The sequence below is a fragment of the Oncorhynchus kisutch genome, linkage group LG1, assembly GCF_002021735.2.
Source record: "Oncorhynchus kisutch isolate 150728-3 linkage group LG1, Okis_V2, whole genome shotgun sequence".
Classification (NCBI taxonomy): domain Eukaryota; kingdom Metazoa; phylum Chordata; class Actinopteri; order Salmoniformes; family Salmonidae; genus Oncorhynchus; species Oncorhynchus kisutch.
The window spans coordinates 25,854,240-25,867,361 of record NC_034174.2 but is presented as its reverse complement, the minus strand read 5'-3'; the positions used below and the strand labels follow the sequence as shown (position 1 = coordinate 25,867,361).

Sequence of the window (13,122 nt, the reverse complement as noted above, 5' to 3'; positions counted from 1 at the left end):
CGAGGGCCGAATTCACATACATACATACAGTACCAGTCAAAAGTTTGGACACACCTACTCATTCAAGGTTTTTTTTTGTTAGTTTTTTTTACAATTTTCTACATTGTAGAATAATAGTGAATCAAATCAAATGTATTTATAAAGCCCTTCTTATATCAGCTGATATCTCAAAGTGCTGTACAGAAACCCAGACTAAAACCCCAAACAGCAAGCAATGCAGGTGTAGAAGCACGGTGGCTAGGAAAAACTCCCTAGAAAAGGCCAGAACCTAGGAAGAAACCTAGAGAGGAACCAGGCTATGAGGGGTGGCCAGTCCCCTTCTGGCTGTGCCGGGTAGAGATTATAACAGAATATGGCTGTCACGATCATTTAGAGATGGATTGGATTGCACCGTGGTAGGCGTACATTTTACTTTTATTTTAATGACACCGAAAAAACAACAAAATACAAAAACGAACGTAAAGTTACATGCAGTGCAGAAAGCAACTACACACAAACAAGATCCCACAAACTAAAAGGTGGAAAAAAGGCTGCCTAAGTATGATCCCCAATCAGAAACAATGAGACAGCTGCCTCTGATTGGGAACCATACCCGGCCAACAAGGAAATAGAAAAACTAGAATGCCCACCCAAATCACACCCCACCGAACCAAATAGAGAAATAAAAAGGCTCTCTAAGGTCAGGGTGTGACAATGGCCAAGATATTCAAATGTTCATAGATGACCAGCAGGGTCAAATAATAATAATCACAGTGGTTGTCGAGGGTGCAACAGGTCAGCACCTCCGGAGTAAATAGTGAAGATATCAAAACTATGAAATAACACATATGGAATCATGTAGGAACCAAAAAAAAGTGCTAAACAAATCAAAATCTATTTGAGATTTTTCAAACCCATTGCCTTGATGACAGCTTTGCACACCCTTGGCATTCTCTCAACCAGCTTCATGAGGTAGACACTTGGAATGCATTTCAATTAACAGGTGTGCCTTGTTAAAAGTTAATTGGTGAAATGTATATTCTTCTTAATGCGTTCGAGCCAATCAGTTGTGTTTTGACATGGTAGGGGTGGTATACAGAAGATAGCCCTATTTGATAAAAGACCAAGTCCATATTGATAAAAGACCAAGTCCATATTATGGCAAGAACAGCTCAAATAAGCAAAGAGAAATGACAGTCCATCAATACTTTAAGACATGAAGGTCAGTCAATTCGGAAAGATTTCCAGAACTTTGAAAGTTTCTTCAAGTGCAGTCGCAAAAACCATCAAGCACTATGATGAAACTGGCTCTCATGAGGACCACCACAGGAAAGGAAGACCCAGAGTTACCTCTGCTGTAGAGGATAAATTCATTAGAGTTAACTGCGCCTCAGATTGCAGACAAATAAATGCTTCACAGAGTTTAAGTCACACATCTCAACATCAACTGTTCAGAGGAGACTGAGTGAATCAGGCCTTCATGGTCGAATTACTGCAAAGAGACCACTACTAAAGGACACCAATAATAAGAAGAGACTTGCTTGGGCTAGAAACACAAGTCATGGACATTAGACTGGTGGAAATCTGTTCTTTGGTCTGATGAGTCCAAATTTGAGATTTGTGGCGCAGAGTAGGTGAACGGATGATCTCTGCATGTGTGGTTGCACACCTTGAAGCATGGAGGAGGTGGTGTGATGGTGCATTGCTGGTGACACTGTAGGTGATTTATTTAGAATTCAAGGCACACTTAACCAGCATGGCTACCACAGCATTCTGCAGTGATACGCCATCCCATCTGGTTTGCGCTTAGAGGGACTATCATTTGTTTTTCAACAGGAAAATGACCCAAAACACACCTCCAGGCTATGTAGGGGCTAATTGACCAAGAAGGAGAGTGACGGGGTGCTGAATCAGATGACTGGCCTCCACAATCACCCAACCTCAACCCAATTGAGATGGTTCGGTTTGACCGCAGAGTGAAGGAAAAGCTGCCAACAAGTGCTCAGCATAAGTGGGAACTCCTTCAAGAATGTTGGAAAAGCATTCCTCATGAAGCTGGTTGAGAGAATGCCAGGAGTGTGGAAAGCTGTCATCAAGGCAAAAGGCGGCTACTTTAAAAGAATCTAAAATATATTTGGATTTGTTTAATACTTATGATTCCATATGTGTTATTTAATAGTTTTGATGTCTTCACTACTAATTATACAGGTATGTTGTGAATAATGTGGAACCAAGCAAGATTTCAAAGTGACACATCCGCAAAGATATGCATGCACGTAAGGCATATGAAATGTCATGTTGAAGTTTGCCTCAGATCAAATGCCTTAAAAAATACAATGCAGAAACGGTGTGAGCTTTTCTATGTAATGATATTCAGACTCCATTCAGCTCTCCAGAAGGCCCCATATAAAGCTGAGGTAGAAACGCACCAGGGAAGCTACTGACAGTCATCTAATTTCCTTGAACAGGAAGAGCCATCCATTCTAATGTCATCACACTCTGAAAACTCTTCCCCTCGTGTGATAATCAGTGTTTTCCAAATGCAAGGCACTCTTAAAACCAGCCACCATCCTTTTACAGCAGACACAATTATCTCTACAACCAATCTGTCTATGTACAGTGCTTTTCCCAGACCCCTTCTGCTCACAGTAATAGTGCTTAGGGGAACTGACTGAAAATAATTGATATTTCCCAGATCTGGCAAGCAATGGTTGGTTATTGTGTTTATAAAGTATCACTTGGCTTTCATGTTGCATGTCAGACATTCCTCTTCCTGGAGTATTGGTGAGTCACTCCAGATTACTTGTGTGTATGTGAGAAGGCTGTGTCAAGGCCATATTATCCTGTAATGTCCCGTCCCCTCCTCTCTGTCTGTTGGATTATTGACATAGAGTTAATAAAATAAAGGCCACAGATTGGACATTCTCAATACAATTATTCCCAATACAAAATAATTGTATTTTGGGCAGAGAACAGGGACATTACTGTAACTGCACTCACAGTGGGAAAGCAGAGAAATCTGATGGTGTACTCGGTTACAGTACATGACAGAAGGAGTCTACTTGTAGGCTTGTTTTTGAACAGATGGGTGTTCTCTGAAAGTAAAGTCTGCGTCCCTGAACTTCACGTGTAAAAGCCTACTAGTTACACATGGTTTAGTTTAAAACAAAATTGCTGAGTACATACAGTATTATCCGTTCACTCATCTGTAAATACTGAAACCTCTTTGGTAAAATCCTCTACCTAAACTAAATCCCCCAGCTCTAATTTCATGTGCTGGTAGAGTGTTAAAAATGTTGTTTTCACTAGGCGATGGACAGTTGTATAGAAAATCTGAATTTCTGCTGGAGTTGGAGAAAGCTTTTAGTTGTGATTTAAGTGCTGCAGCCGTTAATGCATAAACCACCTATTTGACATCAGAACCAAGTTTAATCTCCTTTTACTTAAAAGTGGTGATTTTAATAACTACCCTTTAAGACCTACTCCTGTTTTACATAATGACTTGGAAATGCTTTCAATGTATTATAAGGGAGGTTTAATGGAGAAAAGAAATAGATAAAAGTGAAGCCTTCAGAGATCCATTTGAAATAAGTGTGGAATTACCTGCCATAAAGCTGCCAAGCATTCTAATCTTAAGAGTCCAAACTAACTTTGAAATAATAACATCTGAGTGAAGCAAAACGAGCCATTGACTGTCCCCAAGGATATTCTTCATCTCTTTCCTGAATCTATCACGACACAGAATAATGTCTATAGATGATCTATTACCACTCCAAAAAGCTATAGTGATAAATGACACAACGGAAAGTGATTTTGAATCTGATCATATTCTCAAATGCCTGTTACGGCCATTGTACTACAGTACCTCTAAACACACTTTCTGCCACATCAAAAACACCCAACATGGTGCATTCATGGAATGCTGCCATTTCTCAGTGGTGTTGAATGTCTAGTGCTCTCATTACAGATTGTACTTGGGGCCTGAGTAGATCTATAGATGAGCCTTGGAATCCTGTTTCCATGCAGCATTACGTTAGAACAATTCATCCTTACCTAAATTACAAAAAATAACAAATTGAATTTAGATTTTGGGACATCTACTACTATTACTGACATGACATGACATGCTCTTAAACATATACTTGAAGTACAATCCAGAAATAAATAAATGGCAGGTTGTGTCAACATGACCGGTTGGAGCGATCAAACAGAATTGTGGTGCACGGAGGCTGCCGTCTAAGAGGTTATTCAAGTGGGTAAAAGTCCCCCTTGATTCCCAGATGTGGGTGTTGCATTAGTCCGGCCCATCACCCAGGCATGAGCAATTACCCAGACATAGCAGAGGGGAAATGATTATCCCCATCATCCAGGCATGAGCAATTACCCAGACATAGCAGAGGGGAAATGATTATCCCCATCACCCAGGCATGAGCAATTACCCAGACATAGCAGAGGGGAAATGATTATCCCCATCACCCAGGCATGAGCAATTACCCAGACATAGCAGAGGGGAAATGATTATCCCCATCACCCAGGCATGAGCAATTACCCAGACATAGCAGAGGGGAAATGATTATCCCCATCACCCAGGCATGAGCAATTACCCAGACATAGCAGAGGGGAAATGATTATCCCCATCACCCAGGCATGAGCAATTACCCAGACATAGCAGAGGGGAAATGATTATCCCCATCATCTCAATAATAAAGGTCGGAGCAGTCCATTCCAGTCAACACACACAGGGAAACACAGACGCAAAACACACACACAACCAATAATCAGTTAACATTCTGACGCTAACAGAGGTATAATAACAAATCCTTAGCCTTAGTCTCTGATATGTATTGCATAGGTAAATAATAGCTTTGGACAATGTCATCTTTCTCAATGCAAGTTTACGTCAATAGACAGAGCGCAGCTCTCCAAATGGGGATGTACTATAGACTAATCTAAATTAGTCAGGCAGCATTGGTGGTCCCTGGGTATAGAAAATGTCAGTATGAGGTATGACACTTTAGGATTATTTGAGCTCCTAAATGGGAGAAAGGCAAGAGATTTGTACAGACATTCCAACACATACAGTATAGGCAAACATATCTTAATCAAAATCTATGTTAACCCAAGCTGCACATTCTGCTAATAATAATAATAATAATAAACTGCAGCCTATATGAATCAAGCAGTGATGGTTTTCAATCTGGGCAAGCGTAATTCATGGCTATAAAACCCCTAAATATTACAGTGATAGTTAAATGTTTCCCAGAAAGGCATTCCTGCATGAAAATTATTATGCCAATTATGATTTCAAAATGCACTAAATGAGTGATAATTACCCCAGTTAGGGCCCTTGCAGTAAACATTTCGAGAGCCCTCCAAATGTACCACAGCAATCAGTGATTAGTAAAACAGGCTATTATTGCCCATTTTTAATCAGTTCTGCTGTGCAAAACACAACCTACAAGACCTAATCTTGTGCACATAACTCTGACTACATTAATGACAATGGTCGATTTGCTTAAAGTTTCTCATGGACTAAGTAGTACATTTGAATCTGTAGTTTAGTCCTGAGGGTAACAGCCTTACAGCCAGATGTGTTCATTTGCAGGCCTAGGCAAATAAAACATTGAGGGAGGTTAAGATACACTGCTGCAAGGGGCAGATGTCCAAATCAAACATCTGTTAACTGGGCCTACCCCAGCGCCACGGCTAGGCTTGGATCCACCAGAGCTAGTTTAAGAAATGGCTCCCTCTGGACAGGCAGGGGATTGAAGACCAGCTGTGCAGTAGTTAGCACAGGCCACAGAGAGTGGCATATAGCACCACCAATACATGCCATTCAGATGGTGATTTAACATGCTATAGCACCCACCCTATGACACTATTCATTAATAACTTCCCATTCCCTGTTATTCCCAAAATCAGATATGCATCAACATTTCTCCCCTTTTTCCTGTGAGGGGAGAGAGAGAGCATGTTCTATTAAGATACGGGGCTTTGCAAAGCAGCACTGTCACCAGCATGCACATCAGCAAAAGTCATTCAAAGCAAACTGAAACTGTTTTAGTTAAAAACATGTGATTCAATAAAGAAAAATAAAGCATTATTCTCCCTCCTGTGTAAGTGCTGTGTAACTCTACGTAGGAGGCAGCTGAGGCAGAGAGGATGACCAGAGACACATTGAGCAGAGCAAACAGCCTCTTGGCTGAACTTATCTAGCCCAGTGTTCTCTACATACAGTGAACAACGTGAAAACAAGACAACAGTAGCAACACAAATGTTGCTGTTGGCTTTATCTGTAATCAACATGCTTACATCCCTTGAAAAAAAGGCAGGGGAGGAAAATCAATGATCCAGGCCAACTTTATTGTCAAAGAGAAGCAATAAATACACTTACCTTCAACCTCGCTTGCTTCTCACGGTCCCAGGGTCTGGTAATTAGAGAAGGGAGGGATGGAAGGAGGGATAGAAGGACAGATGGAGGCTGGAACACAAGGAGGAGAAGATTACAAGATGATGAGTTTCATTGCAGACAGCCTAGGTCTAATGATACTCCTCTGTCACTCAAAACAGTAACTCAAAGATGCCTGTAAGTAAACCCATTGGCCATGGAATGGGATACAGTATCTATATTCAGATCTGCAGTATGTGAGAAAAAAACAGAGGTTGTTGGTCTGTATGGAGGTCTGTTATAATAATGCTTATTTTCAATAAGGTATATAGTACTTGGGTTCATGCATGGATGCTTTACTGTCAATGTATCTTAAGGTGTCTGACATTGATTGCAATACCTCTTAATAAAGTTTGAATGTTCAATGTTTCAAAGTAAATTGAAACGTTGCCATTATGACAATTTTAAACAAAAAACTGTAACGTATAGCTATTTTTTGACATCTCATGTCACAATGTCCAAGTGGTATGCCGAATGAATGCCATAAACAATTAACATGGGATTTGGTTCAGCAGTGGGGCAGATTAAATATTTAGTCTCAGCTACCTTAAGTGTTTCTATAATTCAAATTGCATCAAGATGAATGTATTGTGTCGAGGTTCTATGACAGATCAAAGCATAAGGGCATTGGATAAAAAGCTAAGCATGTTGGAAAGGACGTGTAGGAATGCAAAGATAACCTTGAAATATCACTGTTTGTTTAACATGTTAATGACGTAGTTTGACGTAATAAGAGACAAGAGCAATAGCTCATATCTACCTGGAACACTGATGAGAGGGGATGGAAAGAAACAAAGATTATAAAGACCTGTGAGTAAAAGACATGTAATTGATGCACAAAATAAATTGTAAACTAGTTAGATGGTGTAACCTTTCCCTGGAAGCCTGGACCCTATTTCTCTTTCTGTCTCTCAACTCGGCGTACATTTTTAATGAAAGAGACGGCTCAAGCTTGAACTTTGTTTTTCCTTGTAAAAGATTCATTCTATTGGGGAAGTGTTGATTGAACAGAAGCCCAAATACACTCAGTCTCTCCTCTACTTAAGAGTGCACAGTTGAGCTGAAGCGAACATCAATTTATCACGACATCTCTGGAGCTGCCCGGCGGGCAGGGAGAGATGGGAGCTGGCAATACAGCTGACGGACTGGCAAAGGCCTGCTATTACCCAAGCACAGGCCCCGGACTCCCTTAGGAGTTTCCCCTTGCTTTGCCTTCGCAGGCAGAATGTCCCAGAGGTGACAATGAGGCGCAGGGCAACTGATAGTGACGGTAATTAAAATGGTTGATTAAAGTGACGGAAGGCGGACATCCAGGGAGAAAACAAGGTTCAGGAGAGAGAGGGAGGGAGAGCGGTAGAACAGGAATCATGTTAGATCACTTCTCGAGTTAACAGGAGAGACAGATAAATACCTTTTTCCGCAAGTCACTTCAATTGGGGCAAAATCTCTAGAGGGCTGCCATCACAGAAAACCTAAAACTGTAATTCTGCGGGAATGATGGTTGCCCATTCGATTCAATGCCCACGAGGTAAAGCTGGAAGTAACAATCTAAAATCTGAATATTTGAAGGTGAAGTTTGACTATTGCATTTGACTTTAACAAAACAGTCACTACCAACAGTCTAATAACTCAATTCAAGTTCAAATGTATAGATGAAAATGCAAAAGCAACAAAGAGCACAACTGGATCCAGGGACAATTAGGCTATCGGTAAAGAGATTTCAAAGTCCTGGTGTTCGCTGCTCAGATATCTTGTTTATTACCACTGGCCAAGACTTCCCAAAGAGACATCAGAACCAGATGATAGCTTTACAGCCAAACCTGCAGGGGAAACTAAACAAACTCCTGGAGGTTTTTTTCAACTTAAACCCCTGGCCTCACACATGCACACTGACCTGAGGAAGCCTCACTCTACAAAATCCAGCAAAATCCACTTTTATGCATTAGCCGTCTAGTACCACTCGTCTAATTTGGGCATGCCCAGAGGGGGTAACAACTCAAAGACCTGAACTTCAATTGAAATAGCATCCGCAAACTGAAGCCAAAAACAAACACATCACTTTTAATGAGGGAGACACTCTGGACAGATCATAGAGTTAAGTTAATTTGACATTGTGTTCTTTACGTCCAAATACAAACTGACATTCGTTAAATTCATACAGAGCAGCTAATGTGATAACTCAAAATTAAAATATTTTGTTGATTCTCCTGCTTGTAGTAAATACATTAGATAAAAGGAACTGCCAGTTTCTGTACCCTTGTATAATTCTACAATGACAGTAAGTGCTTTGTGAGATTCCTCTTGGCACACAAAGCATTATGATGCATTTCCATATTTATCTCTCTGTACATATGCCCTAGCATACACAATGGTAGCTCGACAGAAAGACAACAGCATTTAACCATTTGTACATGACAAGGTTTTGACAGATGGAAGGAGAAGTAACAGCAGGATAACTTTTGGATTTGAACCAACAGAACTCAACCCAAGGCAGCATGAGTCATGTTGGATAGTGGGTCACGTTGACACCACTTCCAGTCACATGAATGATGGGATGATGGTTGTTTCGTAAACAACTCAGTTGATTGAAACCTTGTTCCTCTACAAGCTGTGAATGGGAATCCACACATTCCCACCCAAGAATCAGAGCACAAGACTGAGGACAGACAGTCCAATGTGTTATGTGTCCTTTACTTCAAATCTACTGTAGAAAAGCTGAAGATTCAGAAAGTAGCCTCCCAGAATCAAATTATTCATGATCTACTTGCATTATAATCCAATTAATCTAATTAATAACAGTGTTCTCGCTTTTTTCCTTGTGACCAAATATAAGTAATGTGCACGTGTACATGCTAGACAGGCTCCATTGTATTTATAGCTTCTGGATAGGTGTTCCTGACGTGATATAAAGACGTGGCATTTACTGGGGCTAATATTTTTCTATCATTGCTCACAGCACCATGCATATCCACCAGCTGCTGGAGATAATGCACAAATATGATAACAGATCAATTCCCTGCCATTAATTCCCAAGGGACGGACGGCCTGAGCTAGGAAGATGCAATGGACTGAGACACCAACACACATAACATAATTGAGGTAGGAGAGGCAGAGTGAAAACAATGCGAAGAGCATTAAAAAGCCTAATAGTTTCAAAATTGGCCATCATAAATGTCATTATTTCTTTCCTAATGAATGACAATTGGTATTCTGCTCTCGCTGTCTGTGAACCAACACTGACATTTGAGCTATAGGGCTAGGAAGCCTACTTGTAAACCTGGGATAGTGGGCTACATATTGAAAATGCAGACTATTGTCAATTTAAGTCACTTCATGTCAAAGTGGGTGAGAAGCATCCAGCTGCAGATGGTGTGTTTTGAGGGCACCTAGTCTGCTAATGTCAAAGATCACGCACTCTAACACGCTGGGCCAGAGGTATAATATGTCACTAGCTCTGGTCCAGGGCATACCCACTGAATTGGGAATTTAAAAGGCCCTCTATGCTACTAGCTAGCTAGCTCTGGTCCAGGGCAAAGCTAGTAGCTCTGATCAGCAGTAGCTTTGGTCCAGGGCGTAGCCAAATATTTTTTATAACTAAGATAGACCACAGCCTGTCATTTCCAATGGGAATGTTGTGGAAATTCTTACACAGGGACACTCGAAGTCAATCTTAATAGGAATCATTGTTTATTGTCAGTGCGCTGGAGAGGTTTCAACCAACTCAAGGCACTATAGTACCCATGTCAAATCAAATCAAATTGTAATAGTCACATGCACCAAATACTGTGTAGACCTTACAGTGAAATGCTTACTTACAAGCCCCTAACCAACAATGCAGTTTGTTGGGGGTACCGGTACAGAGTCAGTGTGGGGGCACCAGGTTAGTTGAGGTAATATGTACATGTGGGTAGAGTTATTAAAGTGACTATGCATAGATGATAACAACAGATAGCGGCAGTGTAAAAAAAAAAGTGGGGGTAATGTAAAGTATGGGTAGCCATTTGATTAGGTGTTCAGGAATCTTATGGCTTGGGGGTAGAAGCTGTTTAGAAGCCTCTTGGACCTAGACTTGGTGCTCCGGTACCGCTTGCCGTGCGTCTATGACTAGGGTGGCTGGAGTCTGACCATTTTTAGGGCCTTCCTCTGACACTGCCTGGTATAGAGGTCCTGGATTGCAGTAAGCTTGGCCCCAGTGATGTACTGGGCCGTTCGCACTACCCTCTGTAGTGCCTTGCGGTCGGAGGCCGAGCAGTTGCCATACCAGGCAGTGATGCAGAGTTTTTTCCTCTGGTTGCACATTTATTATGCTGATCGAAATTTGGTAAAACGGATTTAAGTTTCCCTGCATTAAAGTCCCCGACTACTAGGAGTGCCGCCTCTGGTTGAGCGTTTTCTTGTTTGCTTATGGCGGAATACAGCTCATTCAAAGTTTTCTTAGTGCCAGCCTCTGACTGTGGTGGTATGTAAACAGCTATGAAAAATGCAGATGAAAACTCTAGATAGATAGTGCGGTCTACAGCTTATCATGAGATGCTCTACCTCAGGCGAGCAATAGCTCGAGACTAACTTAGATATCGTGCACCAGCTGTTATTTACAAAAATACATAGTCCGCCTCCCCTTATCTTACCAGACGCCACTGTTCTATCCTGCTGGTACGGCGTATAACCATGTACAGCATATGTTGATAGTGTCATCGTTCAGCCACGACTCCGTGAGGCATAAGATATTACAGTTGTGAATGCCCCGTTGGTAGATTAAAATAGATGACCTATTTGCAAGATTATTCTCCAAAGATTGCACGTTTGCTAGCAGAATGGAAGGAAGTGGGTGTTTACTTGATCGCCTACGAATTCTCAGAAGGCAGCCTGCCCTTTGGCCCCTTTTTCTCTGCCTCCTCTTCACACAAATCATGGGGATCTGGGCCTGTTCCCGAGAAAGCAGCATATCATTCGTGTTGGGCTCGTCAGACTCCATAAAGGAAAAACAGGATTCTGCCAGTCCGTGGAGAGTAATCGCATTGCTGATGTTCAGAAGTTATTTTCGGTCATATCGATCAGGAGCTCTGCTTGGGCTGTCCCAGCAGTTGTCTTACACAGTTAAAGTCGAAAGTTAACATACACTTAGGTTGTAGTCATTAAAACTCGTTTTTCAACCACTGCACAAATTTCTTGTTAACAAACTATAGTTTTGGCATGTCGGTTAGGACATCTACTTTGTGCATGACGCAAGTAATTTTTCCAACAACTATTTACATACAGATTATTTCACTGTATCACAATTCCAGTGGGTCAGAAGGATACACACACACTAAGTTGACTGTTCTTTAAACAGCTTGGAAAATTCCAGAAAATGATGTCATGGCTTTAGAAGCTTCTGATAGGCTAATGGACATCATTTGAGTCAATTGGAGGTGTACCTGTGGAAGTATTTCAAGGCCTACCTTCAAACTCAGTGCCTCTTTCCTTGACATCATGGGAAAATCAAAAGAAATCAGCCAAGACCTCAGAAAAAAAATTGTGGACCTACACAAGTCTGGTTCATCCTTGGGAACAATTTCCAAATGCCTGAAGGTACCACATTCATCTGTACAAACAATAATACGCAAGTATAAACACCATGGGACCACACAGCCGTCATACCGCTCAGGAAGGAGACACATTCTGTCTCCTAGAGATGAACGTACTTTGTTGCGAGGACCTTGTGAAGATGCTGGAGGAAACAGGTATAAAAGTATCTAAATCCACAGTAAAACAAGTCCTATATCAACATAACCTGAAAGACCGCTCAGCAAGGAAGAAGCCACTGCTCCAAAACCGCCATAAAAAAAACAGACTATGGTTTGAAACTGCACATGGGGACAAAGATTGTACTTTTTGGAGAAATGTCCTCTGGTCTGATGAAACAAAAATAGAACTGTTTGGCCATAATGACCATCGTTATGTTTGGAGCAAAAAGAGGGAGCGTTGCAAGCCAAAGAACACCATCCCAACCGTGAAGCACGGGGGTGGCAGCATCATGTTGTGGGGGTGCTTTGCTGCAGGAGGGACTGGTGCACTTCACAAAATAGATGGCTTCATGAGGCAGGAAAATTATGTGGATATATTGAAGCAACATCTCAAGACATCAGTTAGGAAGTTAAAGCTTGGTCACAAATGGGTCTTCAAAATGGACAATGACCCCAAGCAGACTTCCAAAGTTGTGGCAAAATGGCTTAAGGACAACAAAGTCAAGGTATTGGAGTGGCCATCACAAAGCCCTGACCTCAATCCCATAGAACTTTGTGGGCAGAACTAAAAAAGTGTCTGCGAGCAAGGAGGCCTACAAACCTGACTCAGTTACACCAGCTCTGTCAGGAGCAATGGGCCAAAATTCACCCAACTTATTGTGGGAAGCTTGTGGTAGGCTACCCAAAACGGTTGACCCAAGTTAAACCATTTAAATGCAATGCTATCAAATACTAATTGAGTGTATGTAAACTTCTGACCCACTGGAACTGTGAGGAAAGAATTAAAAGTTTAAATAAATCATTCTCTCTGCTATTATTCTATTATACTATTGTTTCACATTCTTAAAATAAAGTGGTGATCTTAACTGACCTAAAACAGGAAATGTTATAGGATTAAATGTCAGGAATTGTGAAAAACTGAGTTTATGTAAACTTCCGACTGTTGTCCGCACTAGCGCTGGTCCAGGT

At 41.3% G+C, this 13,122-nt stretch overlaps 1 protein-coding gene across 1 annotated transcript in view; it reads right to left on the bottom strand.

Moving 5' to 3' along the window:
• fhit (fragile histidine triad diadenosine triphosphatase) overlaps positions 1-13,122 on the bottom strand; it is a 297,437-nt gene that overhangs the window by 272,624 nt on the left and 11,691 nt on the right. The window contains exon 3 of the mRNA XM_020491402.2: positions 6,374-6,460. The gene's annotated coding sequence lies outside the window, so the exon portion shown is untranslated. The remainder of the gene's footprint in view (positions 1-6,373; positions 6,461-13,122) is intronic.